Here is a 22,996-nt window from a genome sequence, read left to right as displayed (position 1 = left end):
ACTAGGAGTTCTATGTCAGTTCGTACTCCAATTCTTTATTTTTTCTATCCAAAAATTGACATAGATACAAGGGAATATTATTCCAGAAAACTAGTAAGATCTGAGACTCCTTCCTCATAGACTGGTTTCTTTCTTAATTTCAGAGCAACTCACTTCAAAAGCTTGGTTCAGCTCTTTCCGATCACTGTCCGAGTCACTTTACTCTGGATTCCCAGCGTCTCTGACTGACCTCTCACACAGGTTACACTACCATGCGAAATTTAGAAATTAAATATCAACATCAAAATACAATTAATTGAAAAGGTGATTTGTAACCCACAGGTTACTAATATACTTCTGTTTTTGTGTTACACGATCCTCCTCAGAGAGGGACAGTTCAGCCCACTGACACTTCCACAAGTGTTATCAACGCCACTCTTTAGTTGACTCACCACGACCTCTTTCAGTGGGCAGCACACTCGCCTCTGAGTCAGAAGGTTGTGGGTTCAAGTCCCACTCCAGGGACTTGAGCACAGAAATCTAGGCTGACACTCCAGTGCAGTGCTGAGGGAGTGCTGCACTGTTGGAGGTGCCGTCTTTCAGATGAGACGTCAGATGAGGCCCAGTCTGCTCCCTCAGGTGGACGTAAATGATTCCATGGCACTATTCCGAAGAAGAGCAGGTGAGTTAGTCCGGGGTCCTGGTCAATATTTATCCCTCAATCAACATAACAAAAACAGATTATCTGGTCATTATCACATTGCTGTTTGTGGGAGCTTGCTGTGCGCAAATTAGCTGCCGAGTTTCCCGCATTACAACAGTGACTACGCTTCAAAAATACTTTATTGGCTGTAAAGCGCTTTGAGACTTTCACGTCTGGTGGTCGTGAAAGGCGCTATTTAAATGTAAGTCTTTCTTTTCTTTCTTTAGTGATCTTCAGCCATTGTACCTCATTTTCTACAGACCCTTGCGGTGAAACCCCCTTCTAAGTAGACTTTAAGTGCAACAATACGTCAATATAACCTGGGTTTTAAATCGTACTGTACCAAACAGTCTAACACTCAAGAATTACAATTACAGGTTTGCTCAGACAACTATTTTTGTGAAAAGCCTAACCAGTGTTGAACAAGGCATGCATTGTTTTAATCTCGCGCACTGCTCCGATTGTCATAGCTGGCTCATTCCCAAGTATAATTGTTTTGACATGAAAGGCATAGCCCAACAAAGTGATCTGCTTCATTGATGCGTAAAGTGATTTTGTAAAGCTGAAAGATGTCCCGTGTGCAGATCCCATGATAGTGAGCCCAGATTATGCCTGAGCCTTCACAGTCCACACTGACACATCAGACAGAGACACTGGTGCTATGGTGACCGAGATGAACGACTGTAGGAACGAGCGCCCAGTCACTTACCTGAGTTGTAAGCTGCTGCTATGGGAAATAGCTTATTCAGCAATTGAAAAAAAATGTCATGTGGGCACCGCAGAATCCACAACCATATTTGTACGTTTACTGTGAATTCTGATCACAATCCTTCAATGTGATTACATTTGACTATGAGAAAAATATGCATCTGTTGCATTGAAGCATTGCCCTACTCGGGTACAACGTGATCATTCAGTATCATTGTGGTTTGTAAAGTGGAGCCTGTGAGCGATTGCACAGGTCCCTCTGAGGAAAACCACCTGAAGCCCCCCTCTGATGACTTTTGAACACTGGACACCAGAGCCTTACAAATGGCCCTGGCATTCAGCATTCAAACCAAGCATAGGTGGGAAACACAGCAGAATTTGTACTTTGATTTGTACGTGTCTAACTGCATGTGGGTGGGTGGATTCTATGGGTTTCTACAGGTTACATAAATATTGGACAGGTAAAGACACAGATTCTGATACATCTGTGGGATGCCATACCTGAGAAAAATATCTCGAGTAAAAACCCCAGTTCTGTGATAGACTATATTTGTTGGCTTGATGTTCTGGGGTGATAGATTGTCTTTGAGCAGCATGCAGTGAAACACATCAATAATGACCACTCATGATTCTTAGACAAACTCCCTTCAGTTCTGATCCATAGATCTGTGTTCCAAAAGTGTATTGCAAAATTAAAATACCCTGGTGAATTGTACTGTTATACTCTCATGGTGCACTGGTGCCACCTAGTGACAGAAATGGGACATTGTCTCAGAGTCCAGGAAAAAAATGAAGGTCACAAGATGTCATCTTTTACACCATGAGTTAAACTTTACTGACGCTATTAGTATCAGCACTCGCGAGATGGTAGTACCTGTAGCATTGGAATACACCTGAGCACAAAGTTTTTCGTGAATAATGGATTGCCTATGGCAATGCTCATATTATGTTGGATAATGTGAATGGGAGTACATATAAATGTGCTTCTGTGGTTAGGAATGTAGAGGGCTGACTTTAACACAGCTCATAGGGTGAAGCAGTAGTGGAGTTAAAATAGCTGTGCTGAACAATGTTCCCTTTAAGCTGCGCAGCTGTGCAGAGCTCTAGGGAACCCGTGCAGCCGGTGAGCCAACTTTTAAATTGAATAAAAAATGCGCATACATGGCATTTTGAATGGACCGGGCAGCATGTTAAAGGGGCCACATGGCCACCTCCAAAAATTACCAGGAATGTTGGTAGTGAACTTACCACCCATGTCCACTCTACTGCAATATTTACTCGGACCTTATGCTGGACGGCCCAGTGCCCTCCTGCATCATTTGGCAGCATCATTACTGCGTGCAGATTAGGGTCCTATATCGTACATGGCCCCCGATGAAATTTGGACAATTGGGTGGACAGTGAAAACATTTTTTTTCAGTCAGGCTGGGCTCTACAAAATTAATATGGGCTGCTGCTGCCCCGGCCTCCCCCTCTCTCGATTGGCTCACCCTCTTGGATCTACTTGCTGGTTCGACCTGAAGGGTCACCTGATGTTGCTGCAGTGGGATGCCCGCTCAGTGCCTGCAGCTGGCCAGCACTGTGCTAATGAGGCCCGGCTCCCAAAATGGACCAGGCCTCAAAAATGTACCCGTATGTCGCTACTCTTTTCTGGTTTAGTCAGTGCCTCTGTGTTATTTTGTTTCTGTATCTCTTTGTGCTGTTGTTCCCCTGTGTCTGTGTTGTTCTGTGGTTTTCTTTCTGTTTGTCCCGTCATGGTTCTTTGTACATTTTTGTGGTGTTGTGTGCCTGTGTTTGTGCTTCCCCTGTCTTTTATGTCTTTCTCTATGTGTTTGTGGTTTACTGTTTGTCAGAGAAAGAGGTAGAAAAAGAAAGACTTGCATTTATATTCACAACCACCGGACGTCTCAAAGCACTTTACAGCCGATGAAGTACCGTTGGAGTGTAGTCACTGTTGTAATGTGGGAAACGAGGCAGAGAACTTGCGCACTGCATTCTCCCACAAACAGCATTGTAATAATGACCAGATAATTTTTTTTTATTGTTATGTTGATTGAGGGATAAATATAGACCAGGACACTGGGGATAACTCCCCTGCTCTTCTTCTAAATGGTGCCCTGCAATCTTTTACATCCATCTGAGAGGGCAGACAGGGCCTCGGTTTAACGTCTCGTCCGAAAGACAGGCAGAGATTGGTAGCGTGTGAGGGATGGGGGGGTACGATGCAGCATTCAGGTCCTTCTCTAATGACAAGGACAAAAAAACACAAATAACTTTTTGAATTCCTGTCCTATTGGGGGCCAAAGGTTATCGCTGGTGTCTTTTGTGGTAAATGAGAATGTGACTGCATTTCACTTCCATTATATTATAGAAGTGATCTTCTCAATGTTTGCTACACTTGTAAACCTATGAGAGTGGATTTTGCTCTCTGTTGTGCCTTGGGGTCACTTATTTCTAGTTGAAGTGATGAGGACAAAGGGACGCAAACCCATTAGATCCGGTTTCTGCCCTGGAATTTCCTGGGGTTTCCCAAGGTCAGTGTTAGCATTTCAAGGAGTGGGAGGAACATACCTGGCCTCCAACCTTTGCGGGGATGTTGCGCACCTCAGCGGAGGGGTGCCTGAAGAACTCTGGCACAAGGGCTGGTCCCAAGAACCTGCCGACCAGTGCAGCCCACAGATCAAAGAGCAGCAAACTCAACATTTTAATTCCCCACCCAGGACAATCTTTGGCTATGCTTCTTTTTACATTCGGCCTTCTGCCTGCTGCTCTTCAGCAGCCCAGCCGCAGACCTCTCCTGTGTCCTGCCCTGCTTTCTGATGCAATGTGCGGCCGGTGGTTGGCCTGCACGAGGGGTGAACCCAGGCCATTCAAATTGCGTGAACCTCTCCTCTAGCAGATGGCGCTCACCCCAGGCACACATACCTGTGAGGAAGATCAACACTTTCATTTTAACATTCCTCACTGTGGCTCAGCATTAAACTACAGTACTGTTCATACTGTTAATGCTGCTAACACCTTTTATACGTTGCATTTAAATATTGCATTTAACTTATTTTGTGTCGTGCACTATGATTTAAATTGTTTTTTTAGACCTGAATGTTAATGTGATATATGTGATGGTGATAATGTGATAGATAATGTGATGTGATAGTGATATTTGTCCTTAAGTATTCAGCCCATAATGAACATGGTCAATTATTTTAAAACTCATATAATGTTACTGTACCAGGTGGAAGACTTTCCTTCTCTCTTTCACGATAAGACTTGAGCCATCTGTTATAAGTTCCACTGCTATTGCGGTTTGTTAGTCCCGTATAACACACCTGTCCAGGAGCCATTTCTGTTGCTTTCCAGTAAACAGAATTGCTAATCACAGGTGCAACCTTTGCCATTACACACGCAGTCAGTGGGACTCTGAAACAATAAAAGATTCAAGCTTGAGAAAAAGAAAGCATGAATAAGGGAACTAAATAGATTCTAGGGGCCGAAATTGCTCCCCACCGAAAATGTGGCGCACCTAGCGTGTTTCCACTGTTTTTACTGCAGCGGTAGATTGGTGGCCTCTTGCACCAAATTCCGCTCTTTGGCTTTTTTTTTCCGAGCAGCCCGGAAGTCAGTCACAATGGGGGCGGAAGTGCGGCGGTGAGCGGAAGTTCGGTAAGTAGAGGGGCGGAAGTGGGGGCGGGCGGAGTGTCTGCCGCTGTCACTCCATCAGCGTAGCGCTGATGATGTCACGGCGTTGGCACGTCACCACGTCTCTCCCCTTCACTTAAAGGGGAGAGCCTCTGTGATTCTTTAAGTTAGGTCCACTGGGCCACCAGGTCGGGCTTTGGCCGGGCCAGTGGCCTGGTACCCAAGAGAGGATGCCAGGCTGCTTGTCGGTGGCCCAGCCAAACCCGGGGGCATAATTGTTGGCCCGACAACCTTTAAAATGCCAGCCGCACCGCAATTTTGGAAGCACTCCAAACACAGTGCACCGACAGAAAAAGAGCAGGGTTTTCTGCACGGAATTTTGTGTTTGGGAGGGAACATCGGCGGTGGCGCACTTAGGACGGATCGGCAGCAGCAGAGCGGTAGTGGGGGGAGCGGGTCACCAATTTGCATATTTAAACTGAAATAAAAGCAGAAGATGCTGGAAAGTTCTGACAAAGTTATGACAAAAGGTTATCGACCTGAAATGTTAAATCTGTTTCTCTCTCCACAGATGCTGCCCGACCTGCTGACTATTTCCAGCACTTTTTATTTCAGTTCTCCAGCATCCGCAGTATTTTGTTGTTGCCTAGTTAGACAGCCTCCCTCCCACCTGTTTTGGGCAAGAGCGCTCGTCGCACATTCAAGGTCTGCCTGAAAATTGATTCAGGTGGACAAATGGGTGTACAAGGTCCACACCGGACTTTCCTCTGCTGGTCGCCTAGTTTTCAGGCAAGAAACAGGAAGCTGGCAGTAGAAAATCACACCCTCTTCATGTATATGCACTCCTAGATCGCTGACCTACATTGGCTCCCAGTCTGGCAATGCCTCAATCTTAAAATTCACACCCTTGTTTTCAAATCCCTCTATGGCCTTGCCCCTCCCTATCTCTGTAACCTCCTCCAGCCCTACAAGATCTCTGCGCTCCTCCAATTCTGGCACCTTACACAGCCCTGATTTTAACCACTCTGCCATTGGTGGCCATGCTTTCTGCTGCCTGGGCCCTAAGCTCTGGAATTCCCTCCCTAAACCTCTCTATTTCTCTACCTCTCTCTCTCCTCCTTTAAAGATACTGGGTACTCCTTAAAACCTAGCTGTTCTGATATTTTCTTCTGTGGCCCGGTGTCAATTTTTGATTGATAATGCTCTTATGAAGTGTCTTGGGACGTTTTGTTACATTAAAGGTGCTATATAAATGCAAGTTGTTGTTCACTCTGTTAAGACCCTCATCATTTAATATATGCATCTTTTTACAATTTTTTCTAAAATGTACTACTTCATAGTTCTCTGTAGTGAACTGCATCTGTCATCTATTTACCCATTCTGCTAACTAATGTTGCCTTGCAATCTCCTGCATTCTTCCTCACTTGGGATTACATTTTCCTTAATACCATGGGGCTGATTTCTGTCTTCACTATCTAGACAGTAATCTGGCAGAGTTCTTCGCCCACTATTCATAGAACAAAAGTGATTTTCATTCCATGGATTTTGATAGAATGGAAATCGGGCGGGTTCTACCATGGATGGGTGATCAGCCAGCCAAAGTACCACGCAGGCAGTGCAGGCAATAATGTAATCCCCATGTCTTAATCTTTGCAACATATCTCTTATGTGGCAGCTTATCAAACATTTTCTGAAAATCCACTTATACACATCCAATGCTTTCCTTTTATCTATACACATTGTGATTTCCTCAAAATATGTAATCGAGTTAGTTAAGCAATGCCTGCCCTTTGCAAATCTGCATTGACTTCCCCTGGTTAGCTCATATCTTTTTAAGTAGTAATTAATTATTGATCCTTGAAGTTTATCCACAAATGTGGCAAAACGAACTGGCCTCGTCTTTCCTGACTGACCTGTTCTACATTCGCTCAAAGGGCACAAATCTTTTCTTTGGTGTGGTGACCAATATGGCCACAGATGGGATCTAACCAGTACCTTACACAGTAACAATATCATTTCCTTTAGCTTGTATTTTATATGCAATGCAGTCATCGACTGTGATATGTTGTTGCCTACAAATGAAATGCAAATAGTCTCGAAGACAAAGAGAGTCCAGTATTAGCTAAGAAGCCATACACCTGTCTATATATTAGCATCGGAAATACATCATTATTCAATCATATAATATTCAAATAAAATATAGAGTCAAAGAATGACACAGCACAGGAGGTCATTCAGCCCATCATCCCCATGCTGGCTCTTTGAAAGAGCTATCCAACTAGTCCCATTCCCCTGCCCTATCCCCTTTTGAAAGTTATTATTGAATCTGCTTCCACCACCCTTTCAGACAGTGCATTACAGATCATAACAACTCCCTGCGGAAAAAATATTTTTTCCTCATATTGCCTCTGGCTCTTTTGCCAATTACTTTAAATCTGTGTTCTCTGGTTACCAACCTTTCTGTCACTGGAAACAATTTCTCCTGATTTACACTATCAAAACCCTTCACAATTTTGAATACCACTATCAAATCTCCCCTTAACCTTCTCTGCTGTAAGGAGAACAACCCTAGTTTCTCCAGTCTCTCTGTGTAACTGAAGTCTTTCAGCCTGCTACCATTCCAGTAAATCTCCTCTGCATCCTATCTGAGGCCTTGACAGAATTGGCGTCAATACTCCAGCTGGGGTCTAACCAGTGATTTAGCATAACTTCCTTTCCATGGTGGGTCAGCCATGGCTCAGTTGGTAGCACCCTTGCCTCTGAGTCAGAAGATGGTGGGTTCAAGTTCCACTCCAGAGACTTGAGCACAAAAATCTAGACTGACACTTGAGTGCAGTACTGAGGGAGTGCTGCACTGTTGGAGGTGCAGTCCTTTGGATGCGATGTTAAACTGAGGCCCTGCCTGCTCTCTCAGGTGATGTAAAGGATACCATGGCATTATTTCAAAGAAGAGCAGGGCAATTATCCCCGATGTCCGAGGGCTAGAAATTCACCGACTTTGTGACTGGGTTTTTGACGATATTTCACCATATTTGATGAAAAACCAGTCGGCGGGAACTTTGGGCACCTTTTTGCAGCAGCACTTTCCACGTACCGCTGGGGAGTGGAGCGCCACCATACAAGACCCGAAATAGCATTTGCACCCGAAATTTGGCTCTCTCCGCACCCGTATTCCACGCCCTACCAACAGGGTAAAACCTGTCATAGCAGCCCTGCCAGCAGCGGTAAGTATGAAGACCTGCAAAAAAGGTAAGTTAAAGTTTTTATTTTTTCATTCTGTTTTCAGCGATTCGATACATAAGTGTCTTGTAAATGTTTTGTGAATTTTTTTTTTTTGTTGCAATTTTTTTGTTGTTTTTTTTCCCCCTCCCAAGGCCTCTCTCGCAGCACTATAGGCTCCGGACTAAAGTTGCTGAAATTCGCGGTTTGCGACGCAAGTCCTCCTGCAACACCGATTTTTACTGCTGCGCAAATTTAAGGCTGATTATCCAGCCTACCAGCGAAAACATACCGTTTAAAAACCAAATTTTTAGATAGACTCTATTTATAAAGCCAGGGATCCTGTATGCCTTTTTAACAACCTTCTCAACTTGTCTTGCCACCTTCAAAGACTTGTGTACATACACCCCCAGGTTTCTCTGTTCCTCCTGAAGTCTGTTACTATGCTCCTCAGTGTTTACTACATTTCCAAGTAATCCCACGGGCTTTACTTTTGCTTACAAGTCTATCATGAGGTATTTTGTCAAATGCCTTTTGAAAGTCCTTTTACACATCAACCACACTACCTTCATCAATCTTCTCCATTACTTCATCAAAGAACTCAATCAAGTTAGTCAATATCTGACTTTTAAATGACTTCAATTTTTTTTTTAGGCTTGATTAGGCAAACATATATTATTCAAAATTTCAGCCTTGTATTTTTTTTCCATTTGTCAGATTCATAGGTGGCAAACGAGCCAAAGGTGGGCAGCGGAAGCACTACAAGGACACCCTCAAAGCCTCCCCACTGACACCTGGGAGTCCCTGGCCCAAGACCGCCCTCAGTAGAGGAAGTGCATCCGAGAGGGCACTGAACACCTCGCGTCTCAACGCCGAGAGCATGCAGAAATCAAGCGCAGGCAGCGGAAAGAGCGTGCGGCAAACCAGTCCCACCCACCCATTCCCTCAACGACTATCTGTCCCACCTGTGGCAGAGTCTGTGGCTCTCGTATTGGACTGTTCCGCCACCAAAGAACTCACTTCAGGAGTGGAAGCAAGTCTTCCTCGATTCCAAGGGTCTGCCTATGATGATGATATGATGATGAGGATGGTTCACTTGACATTCAGTCATGGTGCTAGTTTGCTGGAGATTATGAAATTCAAATACTTATTGGTCCTTTACGATCAACCATGAGGTATAAGAAGATCAAAGGAGAAGCAAGGCACGATAGAGCTGAAAATGAGGAAATGCTGTGCAGCACTTACTGGAAAAATCTGACACATTCTGAATTATTTTAATGTATTTTGTAGATGGGGTGTGGCATGAACATACTTGGGAAATGATTCTGAAGTGACATTATTGTTTCAGCTGGGATCTTGGAGGCTACAGTAACAAGTTAAAGCCTTCATTACAAGGATCTGTTATGCCATTACCAGAAATGCATTCAGAACAGAAGGAGTATATTAATGCCAACAATGCTGTTGCTGTACAAAGGTTACAAACAGTTATTTCCGTCCAAAAACTGCCGTGTGTTAAGACTTGTGCCACAGTGCTACACTTTATAAGGCTTCAACATTTAAAAAGTTTACTGAAAACTATTTCCTCATGTATATTCCAGGGATTGTGCAACTTAAAAACTTGGCAATTCATTCAGTGAAGGGCTTAAAATGCTTTAGATGTAATAAATAATTACTTTTCATTTTAATAAATGATTATTCTGTGGGTGTAAATTGTAATGTTCCAAGCATCTATTTCAACAGCAGTTTCAACCAATTAGTAAAATCTAAAATAGCCACCACAGCCTTTAAATCTTCTTTTAATAAATTATTTTTCCCTGGAATTCCCAACAGTAGCTGCAATTATTATTATTCACGGAGCGCTGGGAAGTTGGTGAAGCATGTTTATCAGATCCTAATGATGCGGCACAATCACTGTTTCCATTCAACTCAGGTGGAATCATAGAATTATAGAGCCCAAATTTCCCCATGAGTTGCACCCTTTTTTTTGGTGTAACTTGATTTTTCTGGTGTATCTTTTTAGTTACAAATATGGCCATTTAATTTGTGCCAGTGTAAGTGAGTTAGTTAGGGTTTTTGTTAGGTTTTTTTTTCAAAAGGGGGCGTTCCCAGCCATTTACACCATTTATGTCAATTTGGCCAGAAAAAAGTTGTACTAAACTAACTTAGGGCAGCGTATGTGTCCACTTTTGTCAGCACAGAAAGACCTTACTTACAGTTAAGGAATCGGAGCAAGTAACTACATTTAAAGCACCACCAAGCACCAAACAAAGCACAAAAAGTAATAAGCAAATAATTAACAAATAAAATAGAAGGAACCCTGCACCTAAAGCATCAAGACCCAAAGTAATAAGCAATCAATAAATAACAAATGAAAAAATAGAAGGAACCTTGCCCCTAAAGCACCAAAATCAATCAGTAAATAACAAATAAAAAATAGAAGTCCTATCTTAGGGAACGCAGTGGGCCGCCGATGAGGGAGCCCACTCGGCCAGGGCTAGAGACGGTGTGCTTCAACCCCTCCCACACAGCCTGCAGCGCGCGTTTGCAGAAAAGGCTTGCCAGGAGCTACTGCACATGCGCGCAGACTCCAGCGCACTGTTTTCAGCGCCGGGACCTGGCTCCGCCCCCAATCCATTGGGCCATACTGGGCCATGATGGAGGAGAGGCTGGGGAGCGGCCAAAATACGGAGGTCTTTTTTCGGCGCGCTTGGAGGCGAACAAAATCGGCGCAGCTCAAGTCAGGGCGCCAGAAAAAGAGATACGGTTAATTTGGGCCCATAGAATGGTTACAGCACGGAAGGAGGACAGTCGGCCCATCGAGTCCACACCGACTCTCAGCTAATTCCACTCCCCTGCCCTTCTCCCGTAGCCCTGCAATTTTTTTTCCTTCAGATACTTATCCAACTCCCTTTTGAAAGATAAAATTGAGTCTGCCTCCACCACCCTTTCTGGCACTGCATTCCAGACCTTAATCACTCGCTGCGTTAAAATGTTTTCTCTTACATTGTCTTTGGTTCTTTTGCCAATCACCTTAAATCTGTGTCCTCTGGTTCTTGACCCATCTGCCAATGGGAACAGTTTCTCTCTACTCTGTCCAGACCCCTCATGATTTTGAACATCTCTGTCAAATCTCCTCTCAATCTTCTCGGCTCCAAGGAGAAGAACCCCAGCTTCTCCCATCTATCAACGTGACTGAAGTCCCTCATTCATAAGAACATAAGAATTAGGAACAGGAGTAGGCCATCGAGCCCCTCGAGCCTGCTCCGCCATTCAACAAGATCATGGCTGATCTGGCCGTGGACTCAGCTCCACTTACCCGCCCGCTCCCCGTAACCCTTAATTGGTTAAAAATCTATCTATCTGTGATTTGAATACATTCAATGAGCTAGCCTCAACTGCTTCCTTGGGGAGAGAATTCCACAGATTCACAATCCTCTGGGAGAAGAAATTCCTTCTCAACTCGGTTTTAAATTGGCTTCCCCGTATTTTGAGGCTGTGCCCTCTAGTTCTAGTCTCCCCGACCAGTGAAAACAACCTCTCTGTCTTTATCTTGTCTATCCCTTTCATTATTTTAAATGATTCTATAAGATCACCCCTCATCCTTCTGAACTCCAACGAATAAAGACCCAGTCTACTCAATCTATCATCATAAGGTAACCCCCTCATCTCCGGAATCAGCTTAGTGAATCGTCTCTCTACCCCCTCCAAAACTAGTATATCCTCCCTTAAGAAAGGTGACCAAAACTGCACGCAGTACTCCAGGTGCGGCCTCACCAATATCCTATACAGTTGCAGCAGGACCTCCCTGCTTTTGTACTCCATCCCTCTCGCAATGAAGGCCAACATTCCATTCGCCTTCCTGATTACCTGCTGCACCTGCAAACTAACTTTTTGGGATTCATGCACAAGGACCCCCAGGTCCCTCTGCACCGCAGCATGTTGTAATTTCTCCCCATTCAAATAATATTCCCTTTTACTGATTTTTTTTTTCAAGGTGGATGACCTCACACTTTCCGACATTATATTCCATCTGCCAAACCTTAGCCCATTCGCTTAACCTATCCAAATCTCTTTGCAGCCTCTCTGTGTCCTCTACATAACCCGCTTTCCCACTAATCTTTATGTCATCTGCAAATTTTGTTACACTACACTCTGTCCCCTCTTCCAGGTCATCTATGTATATTGTAAACAGTTGTGGTCCCAGCACCGATCCCTGTGGCACACCACTAACCACCGATTTCCAACCCAAAAAGGACCCAGTTATCCCGACTCTCTGCTTTCTGTTAGCCAGCCAATTCTCGATCCGTGCTAATACATTTCCTCTGACTCCGCATACCTTTATCTTCTGCAGTAACCTTTTGTGTGGCACCTTATCGAATACCTTTTGGAAATCTAAGTACACCACATCCATCGGTACACCTCTATCCACCATGCTCGTTATATCCTCAAAGAGTTCCAGTAAATTAGTTAAACATGATTTCCCCTTCATGAATCCATGCTGCGTCTGCTTGATTGCACTATTCCTATCTAGATGTCCCGCTATTTCTTCCTTAATGATATAGCTTCAAGCATTTTCCCCACTACAGATGTTAAACTAACCAGCCTATCGTTACCTGTCTTTTGTCTGCCCCCTTTTTTAAACAGAGGCATTACATTAGCTGCTTTCTAATCCGCTGGTACCTCCCCAGAGTCCAGAGAATTTTGGCAGATTATAACGAATGCATCTGCTATAACTTCCGTCATCTCTTTTAATACCCTGGGATGCATTTCATCAGGACCAGGGGACTTGTCTACCTTGAGTCCCATTAGCCTGTCCAGCACTACTCCCCTAGTGATAGTGATTATCTCAAGGTCCTCCCTTCCCACATTCCCGTGACCAGCAATTTTTGGCATGGTTTTTGTGTCTTCCACTGTGAAGATCGAAGCAAAATAATTATTTAAGGTCTCAGCCATTTCCACATTTCCCATTATTAAATCCCCCTTCTCATCTTCTAAGGGACCAACATTTACTTTAATCACTCTTTTCCGTTTTATATATCGGTAAAAGCTTTTACTATCTGTTTTATGTTTTGTGCAAATTTACTTTCGTAATCTATCTTTCCTTTCTTTATTGCTTTCTTAGTCATTCTTTGCTGTCGTTTAAAATGTTCCCAATCTTCTAGTTTCCCACTAACCTTGGCCACCTTATACGCATTGGTTTTTAATTTGATACTCTCCTTTATTTCCTTGGTTATCCACGGTTGGTTATCCCTTCTCTTACCGCCCTTCTTTTTCACTGGAATATATTTTTGTTGAGCACTATGAAAGAGCTCCTTAAAAGTCCTCCACTGTTTCTCAATTGTGCCACCGTTTATTTTGTGTTTCCAGTCTACTTTAGCCAACTCTGCCCTCATCCCACTGTAGTCCCCTTTGTTTAAGCATAGTACGCTCGTTTGAGACACTACTTCCTCACCCTCAATCTGTATTACAAATTCAACCATACTGTGATCACTCATTCCAAGAGGATCTTTTACTCGGAGATCGTTTATTATTCCTGTCTCATTACACAGGACCAGATCTAAGATAGCTTGCTCCCTTGTAGGTTCTGTAACATACTGTTCTAAGAAACAATCCCGTATGCATTCTATGAATTCTCAAGGCTACCCGTGCGATTTGATTTGACCAATCGATATGTAGGTTAAAATCCCCCATGACTACTGCCGTTCCTTTTTCACATGCCTCCATTATTCCCTTGATTATTGCCCGCCCCACCGTGAAGTTATTATTTGGGGGCCTATAAACTACGCCCATCAGTGACTTTTTCCCCTTACTATCTCTAATCTCCACCCACAATGATTCAACATTTTGTTCATTAGAGGAAATATCGTCTCTCACAACTGCACTGATATCATCCTTTATTAACAGAGCTACCTCACCTCCTTTCCCTTCTTGTCTATCTTTCCGAATTGTCAGATACCCCTGTATGTTTAATTCCCAGTCTTGGCCACCCTGCAACCACGTTTCTGTAATGGCCACCAAATCATACCCATTTGTAATGATTTGTGCCGTCAACTCATTTACTTTATTTCGAATGCTGCGTGCGTTTAGATAGAGTGTTTTAATACTAGTTTTTAAACCCCTCCTGCAGCCCCTTTCTATTCATACATATTGTCCCTTCCTATCACCTTGTGGTTTACACTTAGCCCAGTGCTACTCTGCTCTGTTGCCTCCTGCCTTTTGCATTCTTTTTTAGGGTCCTGTTCATCTGAGCTCTCACCCATTCTAACTAGCTCAGAGCCCTCTCCTGGGTTCCGAATAGTCCTTGCATTGAGGCACCGAGCTTTCATGCTTGCCTTTTTATTACACTTTGACCCTTTAGAATTTTTCTGTACAGTGGCCCTTTTTGTTTTTTGCCTTGGGTTTCTCTGCCCTCCACTTTTACTCATCTCCTTTCTGTCTTTTGCTTTTGTCTCCATTTTGTTTCCCTCTGTCTCCCTGCATTGGTTCCCATCCCCCTGCAATATTAGTTTAACTCCTTCCCAACAGTACTAGCAAACACTCCCCCTAGGACATTGGTTCCGGTCCTGCCCAGGTGCAGACCGTCCGGTTTGTACTGGTCCCACCTCTCCCAGAACCGGTTCCAATGCCCCAAGAATTTGAATCCCTCCCTGCTGCACCACTGCTCAAGCCACGTATTCATCTGAGCTATCCTGCGATTCCTACTCTGACTAGCACGTGACACTGGTAGCAATCCCGAGATTACTACTTTTGAGGTCCTACATTTTAATTTAGCTCCTAGCTCCTTAAATTCATCTCGTAGGACCTCATCCCTTTTTTTTACCTATATCGTTGGTACCAATGTGCACCACGACAACTGGCTGTTCACCTTCCCTTTTCAGAATGTCCTGCACCCGCTCTGAGACATCCTTGACCCTTGCACCAGGGAGGCAATATACCATCCTGGAGTCTCGGTTGCGGCCGCAGAAACGCCTATCTATTCCCCTTACAATTGAATCCTGGAGCCATTCTCGTAAATCTTTTCTGCACCCTCTCTAAGGCCTTCACATCCTTCCTAAAGTGTGGGGCCCAGAATTGGTCACAATACTCTAGTTGTGGCCAAATACAGGTTCATCATAATTTCCATGCTTTTGTACTCTATACATCGATTCTTGAAACCCAGGATCCCGTAAACCTTCGTAACTACTTTCTCAACCTGTCCTGCCACCTTCAACGATTTATGCACACATTCCCCCAGATCTCTCTGTTCGTGCACCCCCTATAGGATTGTACCATTTAGTTTATATGTCCTCTCTTCATTCTTTCTACCAAAATGCATCACTTCACACTTTTCTGCATTAATTTCATCTGCCATGTGTCCACAAATTTCACCAGCCTGTCTGTCTTCCTGAAGTCTATCACTCTCCTCTTCACTGTTCACTATACTTCCAAGTTTTATGTTATCTGCAAATTTTCAAAATGAGCCCTATACACCAACGTCCAAGTCATTAATATATATCGAGAAAAGCAGTGGTCCCAGAACCGACCCCTGGGAAACACCACTGTATACCTTCCTACAGTCTGAAAAACAACCATTCATCACTACTCTCTGTTTCCTGTCACTTAGCCAATTTCGTATCCAGGCTGCCACTGTCCCGTTTATTCCATGGGCTTCAATTTTGCTGGCAATCCTATTATGTGGCACTTTGTCGAACACCTTTTGGAAATCCCTGTACACTATGTCAACTGCATTACCCTAAAAATTCTATTAAGTTAGTTAAACACAATTTGCCTTTAACAAATCCGTGCTGCCTTTCCTTAATTAATCCACCCCTATCCAAATGACTGTTAATTTTGTCCCTGATTACTGTTTCTAAAAGCTTCCCCACTACTGAGGTTAAACGGACTGGCCTGTAGTTGCTGGGTTTATCTTTACACCCTTTCTTAACAATGGTGTAACAATTGCAATTCTCCAGTCCTCTGGCACTACCCCCATATCTATGGCCAATACCTCCGTGATTTCCGCCGACAATTCCCTCAGCATCCTAGGATGCATCCCATCTGCTCCTACTGCTTTATCTACTTTAAGTACAGCCAACCTTTCTAATACCTCTATCAATTTTTATCCTATCAAGTCTCTCCACTACCTCTTCCTTCACTACGTCTATGGCAGCATTCTCTTGTTTGGCGAAGACAGATGCAAAGGACTCATTTAGTACCTCTGTCATAACCTTTGCCTCCATGTATAGGTCTCCCTTTTAGTCCCTAATCTGCCCCTCCCCTTCTCTTACTATCCTTTTACTATTTATCTGCCGATAGAAAACTTTTGGTTTACCTTTTATGTTAGCTGCCATTCTATTCTCATACCCTCTCTTTGCCCCTCTTAATATCTTTTTCACTTCTCCTCTGATGTTTCTATATAGAATCTGATTCTCAGATGTATCTGCCACCTCTCTTGGAAGTATGTCGCCATTCCTTCATCGTCATGGGTCAAAATCCTGGAACTCTCTCCCTAACAGGAAGTGGGAGTACCTTCACCACACAGACTGCAGCGATTCACTACCATCTTCTCAAGGGCAATTAGGAATGGGCAATAAATGCTGGCCTTGCCAGCAATGTCCACATCACATGAACGAATAAAAGAAAAATATGTGCTCTTTTTCTGTTTCATCATATTTGCTATTTGTTTCGTCATCCAGGAAGCTCTGACTTTAATTGCCCTATCTTCCTCCCGAGTGGGAATGTACCTCGACTGTACCCAAACTATTTCCTCATTAAAGGCAGCCCATTGTTTCTCTACAGTTTTGCCTGCCAATCTTTGTTTCTAGTTTAGCCGGGCCAGATCCGTTCCCACCCCACTGAAATTGGCCTTTCCCTAGTTAAATATTTTTACTCTAGATTGCTTCCTGTACTTTTCCATAGCTAATCTAAACTTTGTGATACTATGATCACTGTTCCCCAACTGACACTTGCTCCACTTGACCTAACTCATTCCCCAGAACCAGATCCAGCAATGCCTCCTCCCTCGTCGGACCAGGAACATACTGATCAAGAAAGTTCTCCTGACCACACTTCAGACATTCTTCCCATTCCCTGCCCTTTACATTATTACGATCCCAGTCTATATTAGGAAAGTGACGACTCCCATTATTACTACTCTATAGTTCTTGCATCACTCTGTAATTTCTCTACAAATTTGCGCCTCTATATCTTTCCCACTATTTGGTGGGAATGCAGCCACTCAGTGTAATGGCACCTCTATTGTTTCTTAACTCTAGCCATATAGATTCTGTCTTTTACCCCTCCAGGACATCCTCCCTCTCCAGCACTGTAACATTCTCCTTAACCAATACTGCTACACCACCCCCTATCTTTCCTTCCCTATCTTTCCTGAACATCTTATAACCAGGAATATTTAATAGCCATTCCTACCCTTTTTTGGCTCAGTTATTGCCACAACATCATATTTCCATGTTACTATTTGTGCCCCCAGCTCACTTACCTTGTTTGCTATGCTTCGTATGTTCACATCCATACACTGTAAACCCAATCATAGATCATTCTGTATTCTCTCTTAGTTGGACCCCAAATACCTTACTATTTCTTACTTTAGTGCTCTCTGCCTCTCCCAATCCTTTGAGCACTTTATTTCCCCTTTCTAATGTTACACCCTGGTGCCCACCCCCCCTGCCAAATTAGTTTAAACCCTCCCCAACAACACTAGCAAACATTCCAGCGAGGATATTGCTTCCGGCCCTGTTGAGGTGCAACCTGTCCAGCGTGTACAGGTATCACCTCCCTCAGAACCGGTCCCAATGCTCCAGGAATCTGAAGCACTCCCTCCTGCACTATCTCTCCAGCCATGCATTCATCTACTCTATCCTTCTATTTCTATACTCACTCGTGCATGGCACCGGAAGTAATCCGGAGATTCCGACCTTTGAGGTCCTACCTTTTAATCTCTTTCCTAGCTCCATAAAATCTGCCTGCAGGACCTCATTCCTCTTTCTACCTACATTGTTGGTACTGATATGAACCATGACCTCTGGCTGTTCTCCTTCCCCCCTCAGAATGTAGCCACTCAGTGACATCCTTGACCCTGGCACCAGGGAGGCACATTTGCAGCCGCAGAAAGGCCTATCTGCTCCCCTAACTATTGAATCCCCTGCCACGATTGCTCTCCCACTCTCCTTCCTCCCCCCTGTACAGCTGAGCCACCCGTAATGCCATGGACTTGGCTCTGGAAGTACTCCACAAAGGAACCATCTCCCTCATCAGTACTGGTTGGAGAGTGAGATGCACTCAGGGGACTTCTGCATTACCTACCTGGTTCTCCTTGTCTGTCTGGCAGTCACCCATTTCCTCTCTGCCTGCGTACACCTTAGCTGCAGGGCGACCACCTCCTGAAACGTGCTATCCACAAAGATCTCAGCCTTGTGAATGCACTGCAATGACACCAGCTGCTGTTCAAGCTCCAAATCCTGGAGCTCGAGCTCCTCCTGCACAAGTGGTTGTCCAGGACACGGGAAGTGTCCTGGAGTTCCCACATGGCATAGGATGTGCATTCCACGGGACTGAGCTGCCCTGCCATGCCTTTATTTATTTGATTATTGACTAACTTACAAAAACTTAAGACTAAGATCTATCTGACTCAAGTTATTAATATAATATAAAAATTACTAATTTAATATAGTATTAGCTGTTACTAATCTCCAACTTTCTGCTTAATTCCTCGTCAGCCACTTAACCCAGGCCCCTAACTCGAATAGCAAAAAAAAACAATGTGACCTTTACCAACCACTCAGTTACCAGCTATCCTGTGATGTTACTCCCAGATTTTTTTTTGATCTTGGGCCCCTGTCGCCAGGCTCTTTATTCCAGCTCCTCTCTCACTGCGCTCCCACTCAGGTCCGCTCCTTCTGGTGGCCTAATATGGCAAAAGTGCGCTTCTCATTGCCTTTCAGTTCCATAGTCTTTAATTATAATTTGTGCTGCTGCAGGTTTATCCCAAGGCTGTACTGCCATCACAGTGTCTGGCATATAGCAGACGGTTTACATACCTTTGATAACACATTATGGATTTGAAAATGATCGCCGGGACTTTCCTTGAGAGTTCTAGGAGCCGATTTTCATCAAGGCCTCCGCCCGCCCAAGTGCCGCCCAAAGTGCCGCCGATGGCCACCAAGGTACCGGACGGTACTTTGGGCAAGATATTCATAGCCAAGATCCCTCGAAGATCAGCGGGCGGCAAATGAACGATGTATGCCGCCAATCCGGGTGGCAGCAGGCGGGAGGTCTCATTCTCATTGGCAGAGACGCTTGCCGCCCAAGTGCCGCCGAGGATGGAGTCGGGCCCACGGAGGGTCGAAAAACTGAAAAAGAAATCACCAATAAAAAAATACAAAAACTATCCGAAGACCTTCAGTGGACCCCATGCAGGTAAGTCGCTCTTGAAATTTTAAAAAAATGTTCACTTAGCTTTTTTTCAGGTTCTTCAGACCTCCCGTCAGACCTCCTAGCCTGCAGCCAGAGGTCCACCCCCATTCTGCTACCGAGACCGGCCATCTCCCGCCCGCAGGAATCTGAGAGCTCGGCGGGTGGGAGGTCAGTTGCGCCACTCGGCCGTCCGCTGACGGCACCGGGCAGTTCCCGGCGGCTCTCCCCTCCCGTCCGCTCCAGGCCACCTCGAAAGTGGCACTGGGCGGATCTTCAGGAGGAATGTCGCTGGCAGTGGGTGGCTGTCTCCGGCAGTGGGCTGATGAATTTCAGCCCCCGACTGATTGGCCGCCCTAACTTCATCGGAGAATCGATGGAAACCCCACTTACACTGAAGATATGGAGACCGATTGGGAAAATTACTGAGGAAATTTTTGCCGATTTGAAAATTTATACATAATGTCTGACATTTCATTTATTTTAATCATTACACTTGGTTCCTTCTAGCATTATAACAGTAACATTTTTATAATTCCAAACCTTTGGTGGTGTAATGGAATTGAATAAATATGACTCTCATTTTTGTTTACTGAAGGGGGCAAGAGAGAACATTAATGGCAACGTGCAGGTATAGTGTGTTATTACACAGAATTACACACAAGCCCTTCAGCCCAACCAGTCCATGCCAGAGCTTAGTCACCCTTCCACATTTAACTCTATCAGCATAACCCTCTGTTCCCTTCTCCCTCATATGCTTATCTATTACTCCCTGTGGTAGTGAGTTCTACATTCTCACCACTCTCTGAGTAAAGAAGTTTCTTCTGAATTCCCTATTTGTTATTTTGGTGACTATCTTATATTAATGGCCTTTAGTTTTGCTCTTCCCCACAAGTGGAAACACTCTCTCTGTGGCTACTCTATCAAAACGTTTGATAATTTTAAAGACCTCTATTAGGTTACCCCTCAGCCTTCTCTTTTCAAGAGAAAAGAGACTCAGCCTGTTCATCCTTTTCTGATAGGTATAACCTCGCAGTTCTGGCATCATCCTTATTATTTTTTTTTTGCACCCTATCCAGTGCCTCTAAATCCTTTTTAGAAACATAGAAAATAGGTGCAGCAGTAGGCCATTCGGCCCTTCGAGCCTGCACCACCATTCAATAAGATCATGGCTGATCATTCACCTCAGTACCCCTTTCCTGCTTTCTCTCCATACCTCTTGATCCCTTTAGCCGTAAGGGCCATATCTAACTCCCTCTTGAATATATCTAATGAACTGGCATCAACAACTCTCTGCGGTAGAGAATTCCACAGGTTAACAGCTCTCTGAATGCAGAAGTATCTCCTCATCTCGGTCCTAAATGGCTTACCGCTTATCCTTAGACTGTGAACCCTGATTCTGGATTTCCCCAACATCAGGAACATTCTTGCTGCATCTAACCTGTCCAGTCCCGTCAGAATTTTATATGTTTCTATGAGATCCCCTCTCATTCTTCTAAATTTCAGTGAATACAGGCCCAGTCGATCCAGTCTCTCCTCATATGTCAGTCCTGCCATCCCGGGAATCAGTCTGGTGAACCTTCGCTGCACTACCTCAATAGCAAGAACATCCTTCCTCAGATTAGGAGACCAAAACTGAACACAATATTCCAGGTGAGGCCTCACCAAGGCACTGTACAACTGCAGTAAGACCTCCCTGCTCCTATACTTAAATCCCCTAGCTATGAAGGCCAACATGCCATTGGCCTTCTTCATTGCCTGCTGCACCTACATGCCAACCTTCAATGACTGATGTATCATGACATCCAGGTCTCGTTGCACCTCCCCTTTTCCTAATCTGTCGACATTCAGATAATATTCTGCCTTCATGCTTTTGCCCCAAAGTGGATAACCTCACATTTATCCACATTATATTGCATCTGCCATGCATTTGCCCACTCACCTAACCTGTCCAAGTCACCCTACAGCCTCTTAGCATCCTGTTCACAGCTCACACTGCCACTCAGCTTAATGTCATCTGCAAACTTGGAGATATTACACTCAATTCCTATGGTGACCAGAATTGTACACATTACTCGAAGTATAGTTTAACCAAGGTTTGATATGTTTAGCATAACTTCTCTACTTTTCAATTCCATCCCTCCAGAAATAAACCCTAGTGCTTGGTTAGCTTTTTTAATGAATTATTAACCTGTAACCGTGATTTGTGTGTTTGTACTTCCAGATTCCCTTGCTTCTCTACCCCATTTAGATTCTTATTTTCTAAGTAATATGTGACCTCCTTATTTTTCTTACCAAAATGTAATACTGTACCTCACATTTAATGTTGAAATTTATTGCCAATATTATGCCCATTCTCCAAGTTTATTAATGTCTTCTTGTAATTTATTGCAGTCCTCCTCAGGATTGACTGTCCCCCCCAATTTAGTGTCATCTGCAAATTTAGAAATTGTGTTTTTGATTCCAAAGTCTAAATCGTTACTATAAATTGTGAATAACAGTGGTCCGAGCATTGATCCTTGTGGGACACCACTACCCACCCTTCTGCCACTTGGAATAGCTGCCATTTATCCCTATTTTCTGCTTTCTGTCTTGCAGCCAATTAGCTATCCATTCTGTGACTAGGCCTCTGACTCCACATGCTCTGACCTTATTTGTTAGTCTATTATGTGGTACTTTATTGAAGGTTTTTTTGAAATCTAAATATATTACATCTACTCCTTTACTCTTGTCTATTCTCTCTGTTACCGAAGGACTTGCGCCATGTACATTAGCACTGATACATCCAGAACATCTTCTTGTTAGGGTCCTGCATTTGCTGTTCAAAGCATAAGGGAGAACAAATTAACATTTTTATTTTCAATCTGAACTATTAAAAGCACAGCCCATACAACATAATCAACTTTGAAGAAAACCGAGAATGTTAACTATTTTTACTGTATTGGCATGGATAGAGAACTGGTTGGCAGACAGGAAGCAGAGAGTCGGGATAAACGGGTCCTTTTCAGAATGGCAGGCAGTGACTAGTGGGATGCCGCAGGGCTCAGTGCTGGGACCCCAGCTATTTACAATATACATCAATGATTTAGATGAAGGAATTGAGTGTAATATCTCTAAGTTTGCAGATGACACTAAGCTGGGTGGCAGTGTGAGCTGTGAGGTGAATGCTAAAAGGCTGCAGGGTGACTTGGACAGGTTAGGTGAGTGGGCAAATGCATGGCAGATACAGAATAATGTGGATAAATGTGAGGTTATCCACTTTGGTGGCAAAAACACGAAGGCAGAATTTATCTAAATGGTGGCAGATTAGGAAAAGGGGAGGTGCAACGAGACCTGGGTGTC

At 44.0% G+C, this 22,996-nt stretch overlaps 1 long non-coding RNA gene across 1 annotated transcript in view; it reads right to left on the bottom strand.

Annotated features, from left to right (window-relative positions):
- Positions 1-22,996, bottom strand: part of LOC139229172 (uncharacterized) — a 30,679-nt gene that overhangs the window by 3,253 nt on the left and 4,430 nt on the right. The window contains exon 2 of the long non-coding RNA XR_011587673.1: positions 4,620-4,807. This is a non-coding gene — a long non-coding RNA (uncharacterized lncRNA). The remainder of the gene's footprint in view (positions 1-4,619; positions 4,808-22,996) is intronic.

The sequence above is a fragment of the Pristiophorus japonicus genome, chromosome 18, assembly GCF_044704955.1.
Source record: "Pristiophorus japonicus isolate sPriJap1 chromosome 18, sPriJap1.hap1, whole genome shotgun sequence".
Taxonomy (NCBI): Eukaryota; Metazoa; Chordata; class Chondrichthyes; family Pristiophoridae; genus Pristiophorus; species Pristiophorus japonicus.
Note: the sequence above shows the minus strand (reverse complement) of the source record. Positions and strands in the feature narration are given on the sequence as shown.